The sequence below is a fragment of the Bubalus bubalis genome, chromosome 19, assembly GCF_019923935.1.
Source record: "Bubalus bubalis isolate 160015118507 breed Murrah chromosome 19, NDDB_SH_1, whole genome shotgun sequence".
Taxonomy (NCBI): Eukaryota; Metazoa; Chordata; class Mammalia; order Artiodactyla; family Bovidae; genus Bubalus; species Bubalus bubalis.
Window position 1 is genome coordinate 10,897,756 of NC_059175.1, and position 25,781 is coordinate 10,923,536.

The window sequence follows — 25,781 nt, forward strand, 5'->3', positions numbered from 1 at the left end:
AAAAAGTCGGACACGACTGAGCGACTTCGCTTCACTTAACTTTACTTTAATAATTTGTAATTTTGGGTACATAGTATAAGGAAGAAGTCTCACTTCCTCCCCTGACATCTTGAGGTTAACCTGTTTTCCCAGCACCATTTATTAAATAATAGCGTCATCCTTCATTGATACAAAATGCCACCTTGCTGATACATGAAATACTTATATATGAACTCTGTTTCTGGGAACTTTATATAATTTCATTCATCTGTCTGTACAATTCTGAAGCATTACACACTACTTGAGTTATCATAGATTCTTCTTGCCCTTATGTTTATTTATTTTTAAAGCTTTTTATTTTGTCTTGGGGTATAGCCAGCTTCCCAGGTGGTGCTAGCGGTTAAGAACCTGCCTGCCAATGCAAAAGGCTTAAGAGACGTAGGTTCGATCCCTGGGTCGGGAAGATCCCCTGGAGAAGGACATGGCAACCCACTCCAGCATTCTTGCCTGGAGAACTCCATGGACAGAGGAGCCTGGCGGGCTACAGTCCATGGGGTCGCACAGAGTCAGACAGGACTGAAGCGACAACACATGAACACACGTAGATAATTAACAATGTTCTGATAGTTTCAGGTGAACAGCGTACAGACTCAGCCATCCATATGCATGTATCCATTCTCTCCAAACTCCCCTCCCATCCAGGCTGCCGCATAACATTGAGCAGAGTTTATGTGCTTACTGTTGGCCCTTGTTGGTTATCCATTTTAAATATAGCGGTGTGTGCATCCCAAACTCCCTAACTATCCCTTCCCCCAATCCTTTCCCCTGGTAAACATAAATTTGTTCTCTAAGTCTGTGAGTCTATTCTATTTTGTAAGCTAATTTGTATCATTTCTCTTTAGATTCCATATATAAGGGATGTCATATGATATTTCTTTCTCTGACTTACTTCACTCAGTATGACAATCTCTAGGTCCATCCATGTTGCTGCAAATCCTGTCCTTATATTTATAATGTTCTAAGTGTCAGACTTTATTTTTCTGGGCTCCAAAATCACTGCAGATGGTGATTGCAGCCATGAAATTAAAAGACACTTACTCATTGGAAGGAAAGTTATGACCAACCTAGATAGCATATTCAAAAGCAGAGATACTGCTTTGCCAACAAAGGTCCATCTAGTCAAGGCTATGGTTTTTCCAGTGGTCATGTATGGATGTGAGAGTTGGACTGTGAAGAAAGCCGAGCGCTGAAGAATTGATGCTTTTGAAGTGTGGTGTTGGAGAAGACTCTTGAGAGTCCCTTGGACTGCAAGGAGATCCAACCAGTCCATTCTGAAGGAGATCAGCCCTGGGATTTCTTTGGAAGGAATGATGCTAAAGCTGAAACTCTGATACTTTGGCCACCTCATGCGCAGAGTTGACTCATTGGAAAAGATTCTGATGCTGGGAGGGATTGGGGGCAGGAGGAGAAGGGGACTACAGAGGATGAGATGGCTGGATGGCATCACCAATTTGATGGACCTGAGTTTGGGTGAACTCCAGGAGTTGGTGATGGACAGGGAGGCCTGGTGTGCTGTGATTCATGGGGTCACAAAGAGTCGGACATGACTGAGCAACTGAACTGAACTGAAGGATTCTTTAATTACAGTTTTGATTTTTTCTTTGTCCCAAGAATCATTTCTAAAGGGATCTTTAAGTAATCACATAGTGATTTACTTTTTAATACTTTCATTATTAAAATAAAATATTAAATGTCTTATGTGGGAAAGTTATTACTGTTTTCTTAGTAACCCAATATAGGGGAAAATATTTATCTGTCTTTTTGGTCCAAAAGTCAATATATATTAAATGAGCCAACTATATATCAATCATATTTCTCAAATTCTCTTTCTCTTTCTTGACTCCAATCTACAAAAACAAAAAGGTATGTTGTTAATGTTTCCCCTATTATTGTGTTTCTGTGTTGTTGTTGCATTGCTAAGTCATGTCTGACTCTTTGTGACCCCATGAACTACAGCACTCCAGGCTTCTCTGTCCTTCACTGTCTCCCTGAGTTTGCTCAAACTCATCTCCATTGAGTCAGTGATGCCATCCAATGATCGAATCCTCTGTTGTCCCCTTCTCTTCCTGCTTTCAATCTTTCCCAACATCAGGGTCTTTTCCAGTGAGTTGGCTCTTCACATCAGGTGGCCAAAGCATTGGAGCTTCAGATTCAGCATCAGTCCTTCCAATGAATATTCAGGGTTGATTTCCTTTTCAATTGACTGGTTTGATCTCCTTGCAGTCCAAGGGACTTGCAAGAGCCTTCTCTAGCACCACAGTTCAAAAGCATCAATTTTTCAGCGCTCAGCCTCCTTTAGGATCCAGCTCTCACATCCATACGTGACTACTGGAAAAACCGTAGCTTTGACTACACAGATTTTGTTGGCAAATGATGCTTCTGCTCTTTAATACACTGTCTAGGTTTGTCATAACTTTTCTTCCAAGGAGTGAGTGTCTTTTAATTTTGAGGCTGCAATCACTGTCCACAGTGATTTTGGAGCCCAAGAAAATGAAATCTGACACTGTTTCCACTTCTCCCCCATCTATATGCCATGAAGTGATGGGAACAGATGCCATGATCTTTGCTTTTTTGAATGTTGAGTTTTAAGCCAGCTTTTTCACTCTCCTCTTTCACCTTCATCAAGAGGTTCTTTAGTTCTTCTTCACTTCTGCTATGAAAGTGGTATCATCTGCATATCTGAAGGTGTTGATATTTCTCCTGGCAATCTTGATTCCAGCTTGTGAGTCATCCAGGCCAACATTTTGTATAATGTACTCTGCAATATAAGTTAAATAAGCAGGGTGACAATATTGTACTTCTATAAATTCCTTCATAAGTCTGAGGTTTTTGCTTCATATGTTTTGATGATATATTATTCTGCTCATCATAAAGGGTTAATCTCAAGGGGACCAATTGATGTACCACCTGAGATATAATAAGAGCATCAGTTCTGTGATATCTCTATCAGATCAGATCAGTCGCTCAGTTGTGTCTGACTCTTTGCGACCCCATGAATCGAAGCATGCCAGGCCTCCCTGTCCATCACCAACTCCCGGAGTTCACTCAGACTCACGTCCATCGAGTCAGTGATGCCATCCAGCCATCTCATCCTCTTTCGTCCCCTTCTCCTCCTGCCCCCAATCCCTCCCAGCATCAGGGTCTTTTCCAATGAATCAACTCTTCGCATGAGGTGGCCAAAGTACTGGAGTTTCAGCTTTAGCATCATTCCTTCCAAAGAAATCCCAAGGCTGATCTCCTTCAGAATGGACTGGTTGGATCTCCTTGCAGTCCAAGGGACTCTCAAGAGTCTTCTCCAACACCACACTTCAAAAGCATCAATTCTTCGGCGCTCAGCCTTCTTCACAGTCCAACTCTCACATCCATACATGACCACTGGAAAAGCCATAGCCTTGACTAGACAAAAGTGCAAAATCTAATCTATTCATGAAGATAAATGCAGATTGAGGAATTTCCTATGAAATAATTGGCCTGTATTCTTTCCAAAAGTGTTGAAGTTACAAATCTCAAGGGAAGACCAAAGAATTGTTCTGAATTGCTGGGGATTAAAAGACATGACAACTAAATCTAATACACAATCCTGAATTGGGTGCATTTACCATAAAGAACACTATTTGGACAATTGGCAAAACTTGAATGAGGTCTGTGAATTAGAGACTAGTTATATATCATTCTCTGGAGAATGAAATGGCAACCCACTCCGGTACTCTCACCTGGAAAATCCCATGGATGGAGGAGCCCGGTGGGCTACAATCCAAGGGGTTGCAAAGAGTCGGACACGACTGAGCGACTTCCCCTTCCTTCCTTCTCTATATATCATTCTTAGTGTCTGGAATTTGATGTTTATATTATGTAGGAGAATAAGTATTTTTTGCGTTGGGGTGTCATAGCACATCTTGTCAGCAACTTAATCTCAAAAGGTTCAAAAAAAAGTTCTTTAAACTCTTGATGTTTTCTATAAGTTTGAAATTATTTTAAAAGACCAATTTAATACACATATCTTCTGAGTCATCATGACCTCCTCTTTATAACCAAATTCTGTTATATAGTTTGTCTTCATGGTCAGGTTGGTGCCAATTAATTTCACAATAAAGTGATAGTTTTTCACTTTGAATATGTTAGTGACATCTGAATGTTCTCTGTCCAAAGGGTCCCAGCCTGTGGCCTGACAGAGGAATGACATGAATCCTGCTGAAAGCAGTAGCCTTTTGCCTCAATGGCTTTTTAGAGGGACTAAGTATGCCTTTTAAGCCAACTTAAAGCTCAACATTCAGAAAACTAAGATCATGGCATCTGGTCCTATCACTTCATGGGAAATAGATGGGGAAACAGTGGAAACAGTGTCAGACTTTATTTTTTGGTGCTCCAAAATAACTGCAGATGGTGATTGCAGCCATGAAATTAAAATACACTTACTCCTTGGAAGGAAAGTTATGACCAACCTAGATAGCATATTCAAAAGCAGAGCCATTACTTTGCCAACAAAGGTCCATCTAGTTACGGCTATGGTTTTTCCAGTAGTCATGTATGGATGTGAGAGTTGGACTCTGAAGAAAGCTGAGTGCCAAAGAATTGATGCTTTTGAACTGTGGTGTTGGAGAAGACTCTTGAGAGTCCCTTGGACTCCAAGGAGATCCAACCAGTCCATCCTAACGGAGATCAGTCCTGGATGTTCCTTGGAAGGAATGATGCTGAAGCTGAAACTCCAGTACTTTGGCCACCTCATGCAAAGAGTTGACTCACTGGAAAAGACCCTGATGCTGGGAAAGATTTAAGGTGGGAGGAGAGGGGGATGACAGAGGATGAGATGGCTGGATGGCATCACCGACTTGATGGATGTGAGTTTGAGTGAACTCCGGGAGTTGGTGATGGACAGAGAGGCTGGTGTACTGTGATTCATGGGGTCACAGAGTCGGACACGACTGAGCGACTGAACTGAACTGAACTGAAGTATCCCCTGCCCAATGCCCTTAGGGATTTTCAGGCATCTCTGTCTCTGGCAACTTCTGCAGGGAAGGTGGTTGTGCAAGTCATTGCCAGGAGACTCAGATTCTTTCTTGCCCTTCTACAAACCAGCTGTAAGACATAGGGAGACTCACTGCTGCTCATAATGACTCTATTTTCTAGTCTGTAAATGGACAGCATGGGAATCTAGGCTCCTTTGAGGTCCAAAATTATGATTTTGAGTATTGATGAGCACAAACATGTAAAGAATTCAGAGAAGAAAGGGATCCATTTGGGCTGGAGCAGATAGAAAAGCCTTGGTGAAGTTGCTAGGAGAGATGCTGAGCCTTCAGTGGGAGGGCAGGATATGGACCTTCAGACAGGAGGAGAGAGCAGTGGAGAAAACATATGCAGACCTGGAGAAAAGGCAGAGAGGTTGGTTGAGCTCTGATGAAGAAGGCACCAGAGGGGGAAGGCCCAGCATGGGGTGTGGTTACTCATCTTTTACCCACATGAACTCTGGCCCATGAAGATCCGGGCACAAGTTTTTGCTTCTCAGGTTGTTCCTGGATAAAACTCATGATTGTTTTCAGTACCAATGGGAAATGGTCAGCAGTGAAAAGTAGACCAAATTTGCATTCTTACACTAGAATTATGAATGTGGTATTTTAAGGGGATACTGGGCTTGTTTTTCCTTAAACTAGTGGGCAGAGTTGAGGAGAGGGAAGGAGCTAGGAGGAAAGAAGAATTATAAAAATCAATTCAGCATTGTCTTCTGAAACTTAATATACCATGGTCAGGCCTTGTGGGTGCTTTATTATTTTTTCCCCTCTCTCAAAGTAAGGGTCTGGGTAGGGGCCATGTGGAAGAATGGAAAGCAAGCAAAATGAGGCTTACAAATTGTGGGAAGACTCACGGGAGCTTGTAGACCACATAACTCTTTGTTTTGGTGACCCTGATACCCAAGACCCATGATCTGCTATGCCCACACACCCTCTGGAGAGGCAACCACTTGGCAGCAGAGGATGGGGAGCTGCCCACAGGTACCTGGGTCTGGCTGGGATGCCCAGGGCACATGTTGGGGTAATGGGCCTGCCTGCTGTGGGCGACACGCTGGCTTGGTCTCATGTTGACAGAGGGTGTGATCCTTCTTGGCTGTTGGTCCTCAAGTGGTCAAGCAGGTAGAAATCCATTCCAGGGGGGAAATGTCATGCTTGGTTGGGCTCTCTGGCTAGGAGATTCCTCACTTACATTAAGGAAACAAAAAAATGTGGGTTGACTGTTTTGTGAAAGGCAGACAAATGCAGCCTGGAGGAGGCAAGATCATGTTCCCGATGGGTAAGTGGAGCGTGGAGCCCTGGCAGGGAGGAAGGGAAAGGCAGGCCTGGGCAGAGGGCCATGGGCAGCCGCCCACTGGGAGCACCCTCATCCCGCCCCGTCCTGCCTGCTGTGGTCGGGAACACAAAGAGAAAGAGGGTGGGGTGGGAGGCCTTGGCCCCTCTCTCTGCAGAGGTCGGACCACTGACCTCAAACGATTATTGTGTTTAATGAATTGCAGCTTGTAAAAGGCTTTGAAGCTGAAAGGCAGAGCCTGAGCACTGAGGATTCTTTTTCTTAAATCACTTGATTCTATGATTCGAAAAACAAAATCTCTCTGGAGCAGAGAATAACAGTCAAGGCCACCAACCTCCAGTTGTGGTAACTTCCCCTCTTTCCAGCAGCAGTTAAATGATGAAGACTACAAAATGTGGAAACCCAGAAGCCCAAGAAGACAATGACATTCGGGCAAGAGGCAGGGAAATGGTACAGGGGCTTCAGCTGGAGCAATTAGCCCCATTAGCTTGTGCATAACCTGTAGCTGTAAGGAGCAGAGAAGCCCAGAGAGCAACTCACTGGGGGGCTCCGGGGAAAATCTCTCTCTGTTGGAACTGTCTCACTAGGCGGACGTAAAAAGATGGTATGGTGTGCATCATTCAGTGGCAATTGACCTCAGTTACTCTCCTATAGTCGAGAAAGATAGCTACATGGAATAGGGAACCGGAGGGATCTATAGCTGAGACCGGACCGTCTCCATTAGTTAGCCTGTGGACAGAAGCCACCTTGGGGGCATTTTCAGACCTGGTGTAAATCCTAACCAGCACCGTGTAGTCCCAGCTGTAGAAGAGAGAGTAGCAGGTCTGTCTTTCCAACCAAGCCTTTATTGCCTGGGCGTTGTGACGGTATCTGGCTGCCTGCACCTTAGTAATAACCCAAGAAAGGCAAGGAAAGGAAGGGAATTGAATTCTCCAGGGTTTTTCCAGGTATCTTGAAGGAAAAAGTGGAGCTCAGCTTTCTTATTCACATAACTCCTTTCCCTGAAGAACCCCTCATTGGTATTAGCACTTTAGTCTTGTCTCTGGTTTTATTTTGAGATTTAGCAGAGCTATTTTGTATTTTCCCTCATTAAGAGAAACTCAGTGTTTCTACAAACATAAGAATATTGCACGTCTGTTTTTCACAAACACTGGAAACATATTTTTCCACCTGTGTCTTGCTCCTCTCCACTCATCTCCCCAGGCTTCTCTCTCCCTCCCCACTTCCCCTTCCCCTCCAGCTCCTACTCCAGTCCCTCCCTCACCTTCACCCTCCTCTTCCTTTTCTTCTTCTCTCTGCTTTGGGCAACTTATTTTCCTAATTGTTTTACACATTTATAGGGTTTACCACTTTGAGAACCTTGTTCTTATTTGTATTTCCTTCTCTACTTTTAAACAAGACTAAAGAAATACTTGCTTTTAGTTGGTGTTGTCCACATTCATATTCTCCATCATCTTGGCCATGTTTCTGCAGCATCTTTGTTTTAGTGCATTCATATATTCCTGGGCAAGCATTTGGTTCTCTTTCTTCTTTCTTCCTTTTCTTATCAATAGGTCAAATTCTTATCTATCCTGAAACTTTCTATTAGTGTCTCTCATTAATTCTCAAATTTGTCTTTCTTCAAAATGCCTGCCTGTCTTTAGTGTTTTTTAAAATGTTGTTTTATTGTGAATTATTATTAGAAATGTATGGTTTGTTTGCCTCCCTGTTTCTGGCACAAAACTCCTAGCACCTTTGGAATTTCTTAAACGAAGTAGGAAATGGCAATCCACTCCAGTATGCTTATCTGGAAAAGTCAATGGACAGAAGAGCCTGCTGGGCTACAGTCCATGGGGTCACAAAGAGTTGGACAAGACTGAGCCACACACACACACACACCTTCCACCCTAATTGATTAAGATATCTCATTTTGTGTGAATAAGGTGACTTTTGGAAAGCTCCTAGGTAACTGAAGGGTGGGGGCTGGTTGCTAGGGGAACCAGCCTTGATTAGACAGTTTGAAATTTCAGCCCCACCTTCTGACCTCTGGGGAGAGGAGCTGCAGGTTGAATTCACCAGCCCATTGCCAATGACTTAATTAACCATGCCTGTGTAAAGAAGCCTCCATAAAACTCCAGAAGGATGCGGTTTCTGAGAGCCTCCATGTTGGTGAACCAAATAAAACACATCCATGTGCTGGGCCCCAAACTCCACGGGGCAGAAATTCTTACCTTCAAGGCCTTGACCTAGGCATTTTCATATTATATGAGTAATATCCTTTGGTATGCTGTGTAATCAACTGGCAATCTAGTAGGTAAACTAATATCCTGAGTTTTGTGAGTTGAACTAGTGAATGAATCAAACCTGAGGTGGTTGCAGGAACCTCTGGTTTGTAACTGGTAACAAAAGTGACAACATTGACTTGCAATTGGCATCTGAAGTGGGGGTGTAGTCTTGTGGGACTGAACCCTTAGCTTGTGGAATCTGACATTATCTCTAGGTAGACAGTGTCAGAATTGAGTTAAACTTGTGGGACATCTGGTCAGTATCCATAGAAAATTGAGTTAATTGCTTGGTGGCAGGTTGAAAAAACACACATTGGAATCAGTGTCAGAATGGGAAATGTTTTGGTTGCACAATCCCTGCAAACGTCTTTGATGTTTTTTCCATTGTACACTCTTTCTTGATTTTCTTTTTTAGGTTGCTTATCTTTGTCTTCCATTCTGCCATCTTTATTTACTATATCCTTTCCAAGAAGGCCACCTAATATAGAAGAAAGACAAGTCTTGGTTCCAGTCTTGGCTCAATTTGATCTTGGGCAAATTACATAACCTCTCAGCCTCAGCTCTCTTAACTATGAAATTGTCAATCCAACCTCTGAGTGCTATTATGGTGACTAAATTAAACAGCACATAGCTGGCATCTCTCACTTAGTGCCTGGTATATTGTAGGTGTCCACAAATGTTAAATTCCCTTTTCCATTTTAGGCAAACCCTATAAATTTTATAAAGTCTTTGGGAGTTTGAAATAACTACCCTTGAGACTTTCAATACTGACAAGTGAAACTTGAGGCCTTATCTCCTGTTATTGTTATATTCTGACTTGTTGCGATGAAGTCATCTAAAAAGAAATCTTTAATGTGTGAGTCAAGTAGGCTTTGGTCATGCCAAACTTCATCTCTGAGGAGCACGTCTTCCCTTGCTCTCTGAGGGCTACAGAGGCATGACAGCCCTTGTTCAGGGCTTGTTTTAAGTTACAGAAGCTGTGCCATCATTGAGGGGACTAGTATCATTATTCTTCTTTCTGAAAGTCTTTACCATCACAGGTGAATGGGAGAGGGGAGGAGGGAGACTCTCTAAGGTCCAGAGTAGAGAGTAGAGATGTTGTTGGGGAAGAAAAGGTGGGAGAAAGAAGTCCTGTTGGATCCTTGCCCTTTGTAATCAGAGTACCCGGCTATCTCTATTTCAGGTGTTTTATTGCACTGCATCAGATTCACTATTGAATCAATCAGTGATTAACTCACTCATGAGAAAAATTGGAGAAGGAAATGGCAACCCACTCCAGTGTTCTTGCCTGGAGATTCCCAGGGACGGGGGAGCCTGATGGGCTGCCATCTATGGGGTCACACACAGTCAGACACGACTGAAGCGACTAGCAGCAGCAGCAGAGAAAAATGTGAGCAATAAATGTAAGACAGGGAGAGAGAGAATATGAGGGAGAGGGATACACCCTCCTAGAGGAAGAAAAACTCAAACTCATTGAGAACATTGTAATGAGGTTGCATCTGTGTGGGTGCTTCAGTGGCTGAGTTGACTGTGGGATCACAATGATGGCACCAGGGGAGCTCAAGAAAGATAGGAAATGCAAAGTATTCTAAACCATGAGAACTAACCTAAGAGCTGCAATGGTGGAGAAAAAAAAAGAAGTCATTCCCATAGGGTCAAGTCCTGCCCATGTAAAGGAGGCATTCACTTCCAAAGGGAGCTTCACTTCAAAGCCATAGTCTTCTGGATGCCCTGGTCCACTATAGAGAGTTTATTTGGATTGAGAGAGACATTGTTATAAGAGAAATAGGTGTCTCTTCTTCCTTCCCTTTTCTTTTTCTCTACTTGGCCTTGCATATACCAGCCATCCTTCTCAGTTTCTCTTTTCGGAAGTAGAGAAGGGAACAGGAGATGAAGAATGGCATCCTGTATTTGAAGCTCTTCCTTGAGTCTGTTTAGAATATGATTGCTGATGATCAAAGAGAACCATTAGAGTTGCTATTCTCAAACTCTGAACCTCTGATCTACTGAATCTGAAATTCTCAGGTGAGGCTCAGCATTTCATTTGGACAAGCCTTCCAGGTGATGCTGATGCCTTCTTAAGTTTGGAGACCACTAGATGAGAGCAGGGTGCTGAAAAATGCAGACTATGTTGCTACTAAGGCACTTCAGTTGTGTCCGACTCTGTGCGATCCCATAGACGGCAGCCCACCAGGCTCCCCCGTCCCTGGGATTCTCCAGGCAAGAATACTGGAGTGGGTTGCCATTTCCTTCTCCAATGCAGGAAAGTGAAAAGTGAAAGTGAAGTCGCTCAGTCGTGTCTGACTCTTAGCGACCCCATGGACTACAGCCTACCAGGCTCCTCCGTCCATGGGATTTTCCAGGCAAGAGTACTAGAGTGGGGTGCCATTGCCTTCTCCGGCAGACTATGTTATGTGGGTTCTAATATCAATTCTGGTTTATGGTGTGACATCCAAGGGATGTTACAAGGATCATGTGAGAAAATCAACAACATAAGAGAATTTGTTTTTGCTTATGAAGCCTCTCCCCACCCTATTGAATGTCCTGGGTTCTGAGCATGGTCTCCCTTATATCCTTCCACTATCTAAAAAGCATGGAAAATGTTGCCTTGTGGGTATCTTGCTGGTGAGTGGAATGGCCCCATAGCAAATAGTGAAAACACAGGCTGAATGAGGCCATTACTACATTTTGTTGCTTGGAAGGTGGGTGGAGGGAGCAGGAGCTACCCAGTTTTTTTTCCCCTTTGGCGACACAGTTCTTCCTGAACCCTGAGGAATAATGAGGAGAGAAAAATGAACATTTTTGTGGCTCAACTGACATTAAAATGGGAAAAAGCACATCATTGGAATTAGAATGTCCTGTTAAATTAGTCACTTTTTCTTCTAAAATTAAAATGTCTCTGCAAGCAGGAAAGAGAACAAGCCCTCAATGACCTCATAACTCATTATTTCTTAGGAATATACTTAATTCCCAGCAGAGATAAATCTAAAATCGATTTTCCATTTCTGTCGACCATTGACTGGCGGCCTGGTGAGTCCTTGTGAAGGAGTCCTTGTGAAGGAGAATATGTATTCTTTGTGGGACTTGCAGGGGCTGGTGAGGAGAGGGGGGCTGCTGCTGTTTGTAACCTTGAGGGCAGCTGCTGAGCATCTGTTTTCCTTCGCAAGCCATCCTGAGCCTCTCAGAAACCTAAGAAGAGGGACTTGGGCCGGCTTTTTCATCATAAAACCTACCCAACTGTGCACATAGCCACTTTTGCAACTGGGATCCCCTTCCTAGGCCATTAGGAAAGGATGTGGCAGGCACCACCTGCTGATAAAGAGCAAGAGGAAAAGGCATTGGAGCCTTCATTGACAGGAGGATGGTTGTTAGCAAGAGGGTCTGCTCTGATGCTTTCTGGAACATTCTTTGCTGCCCGTTCTGCCGGAACTCTCAGCAGAGCTGTAGCTGAGCTCTGAACTCTCTGAGAGTCCCTCCTAATGCCAGTGTTATGCCTATTCCTTATATCAGTGTTCCTTTCTGTATTAGAACAGAAAAAATTCTCTAGATAAGGTTTAAGTATCTTGTATATGTCTGGGTGAACATTAGACCCCCATGTGAGTGACATCATACTCATTACCACTCCCAACTCCTGCCAACAAAGTCAAGAGACTAAGAATATTAATCACTGCAGAATTCAGCAGTGACAGATTCAGCCCTGAGCTTAGTGAAATGTCCGCTGATTTTCAAACACTGTTTTCATGTTGAATTGACAGTTATCAGTTGTGCAAACACGAGATGATAGGAACGGAAGTCACGAATGAGCCACACCTCAGAAAAATGTATACTAAATCTAACGTTTTATGACTTAATTCTGCAGAAATATGCTCACATCCATTTTTACAGCATTCATTAAATTGAAATTCTGCTCCAGGCAAAAAAACAAATCATTTAGGGCTTGACAACATGATGCAAAGTAGCTGAATGGTGAGCAGATCTGTATTTCCTTAGCTATATTAACAGCCAAGTAAATTGCATTCAAATAGCAGATTGACATATATCGCTATAATTGGAGCCATTGTGTAGCAGCACCCCTTCACCCTAGAATGACAGTAGTTTCTGGGGACCCGAACAGGAGACTGTTCTGTCACAGGCCCCTTGGTCAGGCTGTGTCCCTGTTGTTGTTCAGTCAGTCATGTCTGACTCTTTGCAACCCCATGGACTGCAGCACGCCAGGCTTCCCTGTCCTTCACCATCTCCCAGAGCTTGCTCACACTCATGTCTGTTGAGTTGGTGATGCCATCTGACCATCTTGTCCTCTGTCATCCCCTTCTTTCCCTGTGGTAGACTGGATGTGCGTGCGTGCTCAGTCGCCCAGTTGCATCTGACTGTCTGTGACTGTCTGGACTGTAGCCCACCAGGCTCCTCTGTCCATGGGATTCTCCAGGCAAGAATACTGGAGTGGAACTGCTTGTGATTCTGAATGACTTCGTTTTTTGCTTCTTGTGCTTTTTGGTTTCCTATTATGCACATGTTAACTTTTAAGAAATAAATGTTATTAAAAAAAAAAATACTGGAGTGGGTTATCATTTCTTCCTTCAGGGGATCTTTGCCACCTGGGGATTAAACCCCTGTCTCCTGCATTGGCAGGTGGATTCTTTACCACTGAGCTACCTGGGAAGCCCAGTAGGCTGGATAATGGCCCCTGAAGATCCAAATCCCTGGCATCTGTGTATGTTGAGGTATATGACAGAGTCTTTGCAGATGTGATTAAGTTAAGATTCTTGAGATGGGGAGATTATCTTGGATTATCAGGGTGGGTCCCAAATGTAATCACATGTATCCCTACAAAAGGCAGATATGCCAGACAAAGAAGAGAAAATGATCTGTAGCCAAAGACAAGGGAGATTCAAAGGTGCTGGCCTTGACGACTGGAGTGATGTGGCCACAAGCCATCGGATGGTGAAGCTACAAAAGCTGGAAGAGGCATGGAATGAGTGTTTCCCAAGAGTCTCTGGAAGGAGCCCTGCTTCATGTTGATTTCTGCTCAGGGATAGTGAGTTTGAATCTCTGGCCTCCAGAACTGCAAGAGAATAAATGTACGTTGTTTTAAGTGACAAAGATATGGTAATTTGCTACAGCAGCCATAGGAAACCAATATAGTACCTACAGTCTCTTCCTAAGATGAAAATGATCGGAGAACTGAGGTGCTCATACTTAATTTCAATAACTGTGATATCTCTGAGCCTCACTGCATTCAGTCACTGATTCTCCCATGAGACACTTGGGGTCCTTATGGGAATAAACTGCCGCTCATCTGTTCTCTATGGATGCCCAGTGGAATGGCAGAGTGTGCAGGAAGGCCACAGCTTGGATCCCCGTTCTGGATCCTATTACACAAATAACCCTATTCAGGACACAGATGTACCCCATTCTTAAAAAAAAAAAAAAATCACTCAGTGTGGTTCTTTGTTTTATTCATTGAATCTTTTAAAATTATTTTTTAAGAGCCTACTCTGCACCCTGAACTGTGTACTTTCAGAAACTCAGCAATAATTTATCTCCCAGTTCTTCACCTCTAAGTCAAAACTCAACTGAATTTCATTTGGTAGGAAGTTTACACAGAAAGGAGAAGTACTACTTTTCCTGCTTACAGAAAGGCCTTTCCCAAAGCCTGATCTCACTTGTAAATCGTTTCTGGGCAAAGAGGATGAAGTGTGATTTATTTCTTCTCTCACCCAGTATGAAAGTTAAGCCATTTCTGGCTTAACATAAAGCCTAGGATGTGGCCTATGATGACAATATTCAGTCTCATCAGGTTTGCTCTTGTTAAATGATTTCAGGTGATGCCACTATCTGTACTTTCAAAATATCCATTGCATTTTAGAGTAGGGACCTCAGTGATCTGGGTCAATGTCACATTAATCTATGTTGTGTGATAGCTAACAGTGTCAAGTCTAGTAGCATGTATATGATGAAATTAAATTATATCAGAGGAATATGGCAAATTAACCAGACTGATTCCACTGAGTTTTCTCTATTAAAGTATAATTCAGATAGATTCTAAATGTTAAAATCAGTTGAGTAACTTTTGCAGTATGTGTTGATCCTCAGTAGATCTATGTACTTGCTATATACCTCAGTGGATCTATATACTGGCTGAAAGTCTGAGCATCTCCAGATGTTGACAGTTTTTCGCAGGATGTCTTAGTGCTTGCATCTCAAAACAATGATCTCAAAAACGACAGAATGATCTGTTTGTTTCCAAGGCAAACCATTCAGTATCACAGTAATCCAAGTCTATGCCCCAACCAGTAATGCTGAAGAAGCTGAAGTTGAATGGTTCTGTGAAGGCCTATAAGACCTTCTAGAAGTAACACACACAAAAGATGTCCTTTTCATTATAGGGGACTGGAATACAAAAGTAGGAAGGCAAGAGATACCTGGAGTAAGAGGCAAATTTGGCCTTGGAGTACAAAATGAAGCAGGGGAAAGAGTTAACAGAGTTTTGCTAAGAGAATGCACTGGTCATAGCAAACACTGTCTTCCAACAACACAAGAGAAAACTCTACACATGGACATCACCAGATGGTCAACACCGAAATCAGATTGATTATATTCTTTGCAGCCAAAGATGGAGAAGCTCTATACAGTCAGCAAAAACAAGAGTGGGAGCTGACTGTGGCTCAGATCATGAACTCCTTATTGCCAAATTCACACTTAAACTGAAAAAAATAGGGAAAACCACTAGACCATTCAGGTATGACCTAAATCAAACCCCTTACAATATACAGTGGAAGTAAGAAATAGATTCAGAGCATTCGATCTGATAGACAGAATGCCTGAAGAACTATGGATGGAGGTTCCTGACATTGTACAGGAAACTGGGAGCAAGACCATCTCCAAGAAAAAGAAATGCAAATAGGCAAAATGGTTGTCTGAGGAGGCCTTACAAATAGCTGTTTTTCTCAAAGGAGAAAAACAAAGATATACCCATTTGAATGCAGAGTTCTAAAGAATAGCAAGGAGAGATAAGAAAGCCTCCCTCAGTGATCAGTGCAAAGAAATAGAGGAAAACAATAGAATGGGAAAGATTGGAGATCTCTTCAAGAAAATTAGAGACACCAAGGGAAATTTTCATGCAAAAGATGGGCACAATAAAGAACAGAAATGATAGGGACCTAACAGAAGCAGAAGATATTAAGAAAGGTGGCAAGAATACACAGAAGACCTATACAAAAAAGATCTTCATGACCCAGATAACCACGATGATGTGATCACTCACCTAGAGCCAGATATACTGGAATGCAAAGTCAAGTGGGCCTTAGGAAGCATCACTGCGAACAAAGTTAGTGGAGGTGATAGAATTCCAGCTGAGCCATTTCAAATCCTAAAAGATGATGTTGTGAAAGTGCTTCACTCAATATGCCAGCAAATTTGGAAAACTCAGCAGTGGCCACACGACTGGAAAATGTCAGTTTTCATTCCAACCCCAAAGAAAGACAATGCCAAAGAATGTTCAAACTACCCCACAATTACACTCATCTCACAAGCTAGCAAAGTAATGCTCAAAATTCTCCAAGCAAGGCTTAAACAATACATGAACCGTGAACTTCCAGATGTTCAAGCTGGATTTAGAAAAGGCAGAGGAACCAGAGATCAAATTATCAACATCCGTTGGTTCATTGAAAAAGCAACAGAATTCCAGAAAAACATCTACATCTGCTTCATTGACTATGCCAAAGTCTTTGACTATGTGGATCTCAACAAACTGTGGAAAATTCTTAAAGAGATGGGAATACCAGACCACCTGACCTGCCTCCTAAGAAATCTGTATACAGATCAAGAAGCAACAGTTAGACCTGGACATGGAACAACAGACTGGTTCCAAATTGGGGAAGGAGCTACATATACATCAAGGCTGTATATTGTCACCCTGCTTATTTAACTTATATGCAGAGTACATCATGTGAAACATCAGGCTGGATGAAGCCCAGTCTGGAATCAAGATTGCGGGGAGAAATATCAATAACCTCAAATGCACAGATGACACCACCCTTATGGCAGAAAGCAAAGAAGAACTAAAAAGCCTCTTGATGAAGGTGAAAGAGGAGAGTGAAAAAGTTGACTTGAAGCTCAACATTCAGAAAACTAAGATCGTGGCATCTAGTCCCATCACTTCATGGCAAATAGATGGGGAAACAATGGGAACAGTGAGAGACTTTATTTTGGGGGGGCTCCAGAATCACTGCAGATGGTGAATGCAGCCATGAAATTAAAGGACACTTGCTCTTTGGAATAAAAGCTATGACCAACCTAAATAGCATATTAAAAAGCAGAGACATTACTTTGCCAACAAAGGTCCATCTAGTCCATACATGACTACTGGAAAAGCTATGGTTTTTCCAGTAGTCATGTATGGATGTGAGAGTTGGACTATAAAGAAAAATGAGTGCTTAAAAATTGATGCTTTTGAACTGTGGTGTTGGAGAAGACTCTTGAGAGTCCTTTGGGTGGCAAGGAGATCCAACCAGTCCATCCTAAAGGAAATCAGTCTTGAATATTCATTTGAAGGACTGATGCTGAAGCTGAAGCTACAATACTTTGGCCACCTGATGCGAAGAACTGACTCATTGGAAAAGACCCTGATTCTGGGAAAGATTGAGGGCAGGAGGAGAAGGCAACAACAGAGGATGAGATGGTTGAATGGCATCACTGACTCGATGGACATGAGTTTGAGCAAGCTCCAGGAGTTGGTGAAGGTCAGGGAATCCTTGTGTGCTGCAGTCTTTGGGGTCACTAAGAGTTGGTCACGACTGAGTGACTGAATTGAACTTAGTGCCTGAAATAGTGGTTCAGAATCTGGACACTGGAGGCAGAATATAAGAGTTTAAATGTCTTCTCGAGCCACTTGAAAGCCATGTAACCTTGGACATGACCTCTCTGAATTTCAGTATTCTCACATGAAAAAATAAGAATAAAATAGTTCTTATCTCACAGGGCCTTTGCATGGGTTTTCTGAGACACGCATATGAAGTGTGTAGTATAATGTTTCCCACTAAAATCAGGAATATAGCAAGAATATCTTCTCATCACTGCCATTCAGTGTCATACTGAAAGTCCTAGATAGTACAATAAGAAAAGAAAAGGTATGTAGTTTGAGAAAGAAGATATAAAACTGTCTTTGCATATGATGTAATTGTCTACATAGAAAGCTCCAAAGAGTGAACAATGACAAAACACTTCCTGGAACTAATAAGTAATTTTAGAAAAGTTTCAGGATAAAAAATTAATATAAAAAACTCAATGACTTTCCTGGACATCAGCAATGAACAAGCAAATTTGAAATTTAAAACACAATACCATTAATATCACCCTCCCAAGATGTAGCACTTAGTATATATCAAACAAAATATGCTTAAGAGCTATATGAGAAAAACTGTAAAACTTTGATGGAAGAAATAAGAGCTAAATAAAAGGCGAGATGTGCCATGTTCATGGATAGGAAGATTCAATATTGTCAAGATGTCAGTTCTTCCCAACCTGATCTATAAATTCAGTTCATTGCCCATCAGAATCCTAGCAAGTTGTTTTATGGATATCAGCAAGCTTTTTTTTTTTTATTTTAACATAGATTATCCAGTCCCACCACTTCATGGGAAATAGGTGGGGAAACAGTGGAAACAGTGTCAGACTTTATTTTTCTGGGTTCCAAAATCACTACAGATGGTGACTGCAGCCATGAAATTAAAAGACGCTTACTCCTTGGAAGGAAAGTTATGACCAACCTAGATAGCATATTCAAAAGCAGAGACATTACTTTGTCAACAAAGGTCCGTCTAGTCAAGGCTATGGTTTTTCCTGTGGTCATGTATGGATGTGAGAGTTGGACTGTGAAGAAGGCTGAGCGCCGAAGAATTGAAGCTTTTGAACTGTGGTGTTGGAGAAGACTCTTGAGAGTCCCTTGGACTGCAAGGAGATCCAACCAGTCCCTTCTGAAGGAGATCAGCCCTGGGATATCTTTGGAAGGACTGATGCTAAAGCTGAAACTCCAATACTTTGGCCACCTCATGCGAAGAGTTGACTCATTGGAAGACTCTGATGCTGGGAGGGATTGGGGGCAGGAGGAGAAGGGGACGACAGAGGATGAGATGGCTGGATGGCATCACTGACTCGATGGACGTGAGTCTGAGTGAACTCCGGGAGTTGGTGATGGACAGGGAGGCCTGGCGTGCTGCAATTGATGGGGTCGCAGAGTCGGACATGACTGAGCGACTTATCTGATCTCATCTGATCTGATCTTTTTAAAATTTATTTTCAATTGGAGGATAATTGCTTGTAATATTTTTTCTTTTTTAAAAAAATTATTTATTTTAATTGGAGGATAATTACTTATTCTAAAGTTTATATGGACAGGCAAAGGATGCAAAATATGCAGCACAATGTTGAAGGAAAAGAGCGAAGTTGAAAATCTGAAACTCCCTAATTTTAAAATTTACTGCAAAGCTATAGTAAGACAGTGTGGGAGTAGTAAAAGAACAGATAAATAGATCATTGGAATGGAATAGAGAGCTCAGAAATAGACCCACATAAATGTAGTCACCTGATCTTTGAAAAGGCGCAAAAGCAGTACAATGAAGCAAAGATAGTCTTTTTAACAAATGGTGCTGGAACAAGTGGACATCCATGTGCAAAAAGAAATCTAGAAACATATCTTACACACTTCACAAAAATGAACACAAAATGATTCATAAACTTAAATGTAAAGCAAAACTGTAAGAGTCCTAGAAGACAACATAAGAGAAAATCTAGATGTCCATGGGTATGACAATGACTTTTTAGATGTAACATCAGAGGCATAATCCATGACAGAAAAAATTGATGAATTGAACTTCAGTTAAAACAAAACAAAACTTCTGCTCTGAGAAACACACTACCTATAGAATACAATATGCCACAGACTGGAAGAATGTATTCGCAACAGACATATCTGGTAAAGGACTTTTATTCAAAGTAAATAGCATAACATTTTACCCAGTAAATGCTCACTAAGTGTTAGCTATTACTATTGTTTGCGTATTGCTATTTCATTTTGCCTCAGTATCCTTCCATTACCAGAAGTTCTCTCTCTCAATTTTTTGTTCATAGCAGTTGGTTTATTCCATCCAAATATTTCTCTCAGTCAAGTCCTGAGAGCTGGCCAGCTGATTTCATTGAGGGTTTATTGGGCCCCCTTTCTGGTCAAACCTTGCACAGAGGCAATGAGTTTGATGGACTTGGGTTCATGCAACAGAGACTGAAGTTCGTCTGCTGTTGGGCAGATCAGAGGTAGTACCAGAAAGTGTGGGCAGCCTACAGGCTCACTTATTTCCACTGCTTTTTCAGTGAGAAAAGTGAGTGGGGCTGATGACATGTAGGTGCAGCACTCGGAGCAGACATCGCTGTGCGTGCGTGCAGACTAGCTGTGAGAACTGACTGAACCAAATTTGAAGGCAGTACAGCTCTAAGGAAGCACCTCCCTGGCCTCCTGTCTTTAAGGAGAGCTGCCCACCTCGGGGCAGAGCTCTGGAGATTCCCCTGCTCCTTCTGGCCCAATATGTGCTGTGGGCACAGCCAGTCACACTGCAGTGGGACTCAGTGACTGGCTGGTGCTTGCGTGGGGTTTGGCCCACAGTAGAGAGCGGACTGGGTGTAAATTCAGGGTGGGCAGAATGGCAGCCCTGAGAGTGCATAAAGCCTCCTCCAACGCCCTCTCTCTTCCCCAGTCTGTCTCCCAGCCTGCCCTCTGGGTCACCTCCTGCTGAAGTAGCAACTTCCCCTAAGCTTCTGGTGAAGTGAATGAAAGAACAGGTTTTAGAAGAATAATAAAATATCATAAATGAAGATTTGGGGTTTCCCTTCAATTGTTGTGAATACTTAATTGCCTACTACATATTCGTGTGGTGTTCTCAGCATATAGAAGATAAAGGGAGAGTTTTTGGTTAGTGGATTTATATTCTTTCTTTAACTTACTTTTTTTCAATTGAAGTATAGTTGATTTACAATATTGTGTTAGTTTCAGATATATAGCAGAGTGATTATATATATGTGTGGTCGTGTCCGACTCTGTGCGACCCCATAGACGGCAGCCCACCAGGGTCCCCTGTCCCTGGGATTCTCCAGGCAAGAACACTGGAGTGGGTTGCCATTTCCTTCTCCAATGCATGAAAGTGAAAAGTGAAAGTGAAGTCACTTCAGTCGTGTCCGACTCTGTGTGACCCCATAGACGGCAGCCCACCAGGGTCCCCCATCCCTGGGATCCTCCAGGCAAGAGTACTGGAGTGGGGTGCCATTGCCTTCTCCGTATGTATATGTGTGTGTGTATATATATATATGTGTGTATATATATATAAAAGAATTTTTAAAATTCTTTTCCAATATAGCTTATTATGAGATACTAGGATATAGTTCTCTGTGCTATATAGTAAAACTCATCTATTTTATATACATAATGTGTATCTGTTAATCCCATATTCCTAATTTAGCGTCCTCCTACCCCCCACCACTTCCCTTTGGTAACCATAAGTTTCTTTTCTATGTCTGTGAGGCTGTGGGTTTATATTCTCATCAAAAATGAGAGAAAGCAAATCTATAACCCAGAGATGTTCTAGGTAAAAAAACAAAGCTTCCTGGTGAATTGCTGAGAGCATTTGATTTCATTTTCCCTTTGCCCTTGGGTCTGTTATGATCCTTCAACTTTACATCATCTAGTGAGGAGAGGGTAAAAGCATCAGGATCCCTTTAACATGAAAACTATAATGAAAGCTTTCAAAGAGCACAAAGACACACGTTTAACAAACCAGATTAAACAGCATGTGCAAGTAAAAATAACAGTGAGGAATAAAATAAAGAAATGGAAAAAAATATGAAACTTAATGACATTTAATTGACTTTATTGACAATAGATGGTAATTGAGTACCCAGTGCTTGAGGGCTTTAGGCTTTTTGTGGAGGGAAGTGAGTCTATGAAGATACCCAGGGAATTATTTTTTTAAAGGGACAGAAGGCTCTATGACTTTGGAAGCTGCTGACACATGACAATCCCTGTCTCTGTGATGAGCCTGTTAAGATTAGCACTGACTGCAAGCAACGAAGACTCAAATTATAGGAGCTCAAGTAAGACATTTCTTTCTTGTGTACAAGTAGGAAGTGGGCAGTCCAGGAATGACTGGCAACTCTGCTTTACAAAGTCCTCAAAAACTTGGACTCTTCAACTCACTGGTCTGCTGTCTCTAAAGTGAGGCCTTTGTCCTCAGAGTCCAAGATGGTGACTGGAGTTCAAGTCATCAGACCCAAGCTTTAAGGAGAAAGAAGGAATGGAGATGAAAGGGGCAAAGTGCATATTTCAACTTTGTTTGAGGAAGTTTACTGAAACTACATGATAGTTCCATCTAATTCTCATTGGTCAGCAATTAAAGACATGGCTACATCTAGCTATAAAGGAAACTAAGAAATGTGGACATGACCTTAGCTAAAATTGGGAGTTTTAGTATTGTGAAGAAAAGAGAGAAAATTGCCATAGTAATTTCCTAAATCTTAGCTCTCACTAAGTCATCATTTGAACAATGCATGCCAGGCTAGCCTTCAAGTAAGATTGCCATTATATTCAGTTTAAAAGATGTGGCTACTTACAGTTTAAAGTTGATAATCAAAGAATGTAGCTTTCTTCCTTGATTCTGGTAAACCTGAACAGCTTTTCTAAATGGTGATTGAATACTTGAGTTTCCACTACCTGTTGTCAGGATTAGGAGTCAGACATAACTGGATTCGGATCCTAGGTCATCCACTTACTAGCTATGTGACTTAGAGCAGATCATTTAAGCTCTCCTAGCTCCAGTACTCTTGCCTGGAAAATCCCATGGACAGAAGAGCCTGGTAGGCTGCAGTCCATAGGGTCTCTAAAAGTTGGACATGACTGGACAACTTCACTTTCACTTTTTACTTTCATGCATTGGAGAAGGAAATGGCAACCCACTCCAGTGTTCTTGCCTGGAGAATCCCAGGGACGGGGGAGCCTGGTGGGCTGCTGTCTATGGTGTCACACAGAGTTGGACACGACTGAAGCGACTTAGCAGCAGCAGCAGCTTCAATTTTATTATCCTTACAATGGACTTGATGCCCATGCCTAAAGATGTTGCTAGGGTTAAATATCAATACAAATGTGAAATACCAGGCATATAGGTACAATTGATAGGATAAATAGAAATGTCTTTTCCTTCTTCTTTTGATATATATTATTGTCTCTCATCTAGAATCTGTTCTTCTGCTGTCTGATCATGTATACACTCTCACCTTCCCAAGAAGTCTTTTTTCTTCCTGATTCAGGTCTTTTCCAATCAATGCACATAACAGAATTTTTTGAAATTAAAAATAAATTAGAACAGATTCAGTGTTAACCTTATGCAAATTTCACTTACTTTAAATCACATTCTGATAATCTTGATTAGCAGAAAAGAACAGGGTGGAGTCATATATTGCTGGCACAGAAAGGTTTAGGACCCTGGGCGCAGGGGTCTTGAACGTGAAAGTTGCTATTGTCATATGGAAGATCCTAAAAGATAGAAGGTTTTCTCCTGCTCAGAGGTGGATGAACTGGGATGTTCAAGTCAGGAAGTGCACTGTGGTAGGCTTGTGTGTGTGTGTGTGTGCACATATGTGCTTGGGAATGGCTTTGTGTGCGGGTGACCATGTGCATGTGTGACTGTGTGTATGTCTCTGTGCATGCAAGTTTGTGTAAGTGATTGCATACATATGTGGTGAATGATTGTGTGTCTGTGTGTGTATGTGAAATTTCTAGAAGAAGGAAATAATGGGAGCCCTGAGATGTTAACAGCGGTTAGGACAGGTCTATCACAGGGGCAGATCCTCTAACCGTAAGAAGTTACAGTGTGCCTTTCTGGTGAAGAGGGACAAAGAAGATTGTATAGAACTAGAAACTCTGAAAGGCTGTGCCAGCTCTACATCCAGTTGCCTTATGCTTCTCTTCCTCCACTTTTTAGGATGAATGACTGTAGGCCAGATCCGATTGTAGTTTCGCCTTTGATTTTTTTAAATGAGAAATAAACACTAGCATTTTCATTTTGTCATGTGTAGAAAACTCTATCTCTTCCTCCCTCTTTCTTGATTCTACTCTAAGAACCACCAAACAGATTGAGATCAGTCTTGCCAAGAAAGTTTTATTATGAAGATGAAAATACACAGAGAAAAGTTTTAGTCTGAAAATATAAGGTACAAAATTGGAAATCAAAATTTTAATGCATGAGTACATTTTGCTATAATTATTTTGCCATTAGCATGGACTCTCAAGCTGTAGAGCTGCCAAAAACCTATTTGAGAACTTAGTACTAGTGAATGAGCCATTATCTTTACTTATTCTCACTTTATTTTTGAAGTCCTTTGATGTCACATCCAAAGAGATTGACTTTAATGAAATAATGCAAGAGAACAAGATGGAATAGAAATTGAAACTAACCTTCAGGCTATCTTTTTTGGAAAAAAAAAAAAAGAATTCCCAAGGATGAGGTGCACTGGAGGGAGATGAACATCCTGTAACTCCTGCTATAAAATAAATATGAATGAAAATATGGTGCCCTCCACGTGGAAGATACCAAATAAGAACTTGTTTATGGTAATGGTGGTGGGTGTGGTGATATGAGATCTCAAATAAATTGAGCTAAAAAAAAATTTCACTTGGCAGATTTTGTTTTCCAAAGATGGCCATAATAAAGTGGCTTCAATTATATGGCCATCACAGAACTATCACTTCCCACAAGGTATTCTTACAATGTGAGCTTGATGTACCTCTGTTTTTATGTCAGAGTATGACCTTGACATGCCTTGGGTCTCTGTTGCCTTCCTGGGCAGACCTTTGTAATTACCTTGACCAACAGAATGTGCAGTGGTGATGCTGCGTGACTTCCAAGGTCATAAAAAGCAATATGGCTTCTATTCGGTTCTCTCTCTCTCTTCCTCTCTCTCTCTCTCTCTCTCTCTCTCTTACTGTCCTTGGACCCCAGCCACCATTTTCTGAGGAAGATAGCCCACATGGAGAGGCCATCTGTGTGTATTCCAACTGACAACGGTAAGGAGGCCCCCTACTGACAGCCAGCATCACTGCCAGACATGTGGTTGAGGGAGCCTTCAGAGGATTCCAGCCCTCAGTACATCTTCAGGCTGAGGCCCCAGATCTGGTGAAAGTGAAAGTCACTCAGTCATATCTGACTCTTTGCAACACCGTGGAATTCTCCAGGCCAGAATACTGGAGTGGGTAGCCTTTCCGTTCTCCAGGGTATCTTCCCAACCCAGGGATCGAACCCAGATCTCCCACATTGCAGGTGGATTCTTTACCAGCTGAGCCACCAGGGAAGCCCAAGAATACTGGAGTGGGTAGCCTATCTCTTCTCTAGCAGATCTTCCTGACCTAGAAATTGAACCGGGGTCTCCTGCATTGCAGGCAGTTTCTTTACCAGCTGAGCTACCAGTCTGGTGCCCTGTCTGAATTCCTGACCTGCAGGAACTGAGAGAGATAATAAATAATTACTGTATTGTTGTTTTAAACCATTAACTTTGGGAGTAATTTGTTATTCTTCTGGGAGAATTCAGGGATGCCACCAGATCAGCCACCCAGGGAACTGGCAGATTCTGCTTTTTGCAGCACTGTTTTACTAGGATGGTACAAGGGCTGTCTGTCCTGGTCTCTCCTTCTTGACCAAGGTCATCATGGTTAAGTTGGGCTTAACCATTAGTCTCTCACAGACTCTTCAAACTGAGGAATCTAAGTTATGGTTCAGGTTCTGTAATCTACTTATCCTTTTTATGTGTTCACATAGTTCACTTATTTTGGATTTTTGCCTATATAGAATAGTGCTTCCTAACATTTAATGTGCGTATTAATCCAATGGGGATCTTGTTAAAATTTAAATTCTGATTCAATAGCTCTAAGGTGGGGCTTGAGAGTTTGCCTTTCTAATATTCTCAGAGGTGAGGCTGATACTGCTGGTCTGGGGACCACCCTTTGAGTATCAAAGGTGTAGAGAGTTGTATGGCCACAACAAAATTTTGTATAACCTGTTTCCAAGGAAGTAAACCAGGGGTAATATTTACTGTCATTGATCACATACAGTGTGATAAGACCCTTCTTATCAACTCTACTCCTCTCAACAT

The 25,781-nt window shown here is 42.0% G+C and overlaps 1 long non-coding RNA gene across 1 annotated transcript; it reads right to left on the reverse strand.

Annotated features, from left to right (window-relative positions):
- Positions 1 to 5,219: 5,219 nt before the first annotated feature.
- LOC123330586 lies at positions 5,220 to 7,583 on the reverse strand. Its single transcript, XR_006546607.1, has 2 exons — positions 6,031 to 7,583; positions 5,220 to 5,399 (listed from the first exon to the last, which is right to left on the reverse strand). It is a non-coding gene; the product is annotated as an uncharacterized LOC123330586 (long non-coding RNA).
- Between the last annotated feature and the right edge of the window lie 18,198 nt (positions 7,584 to 25,781).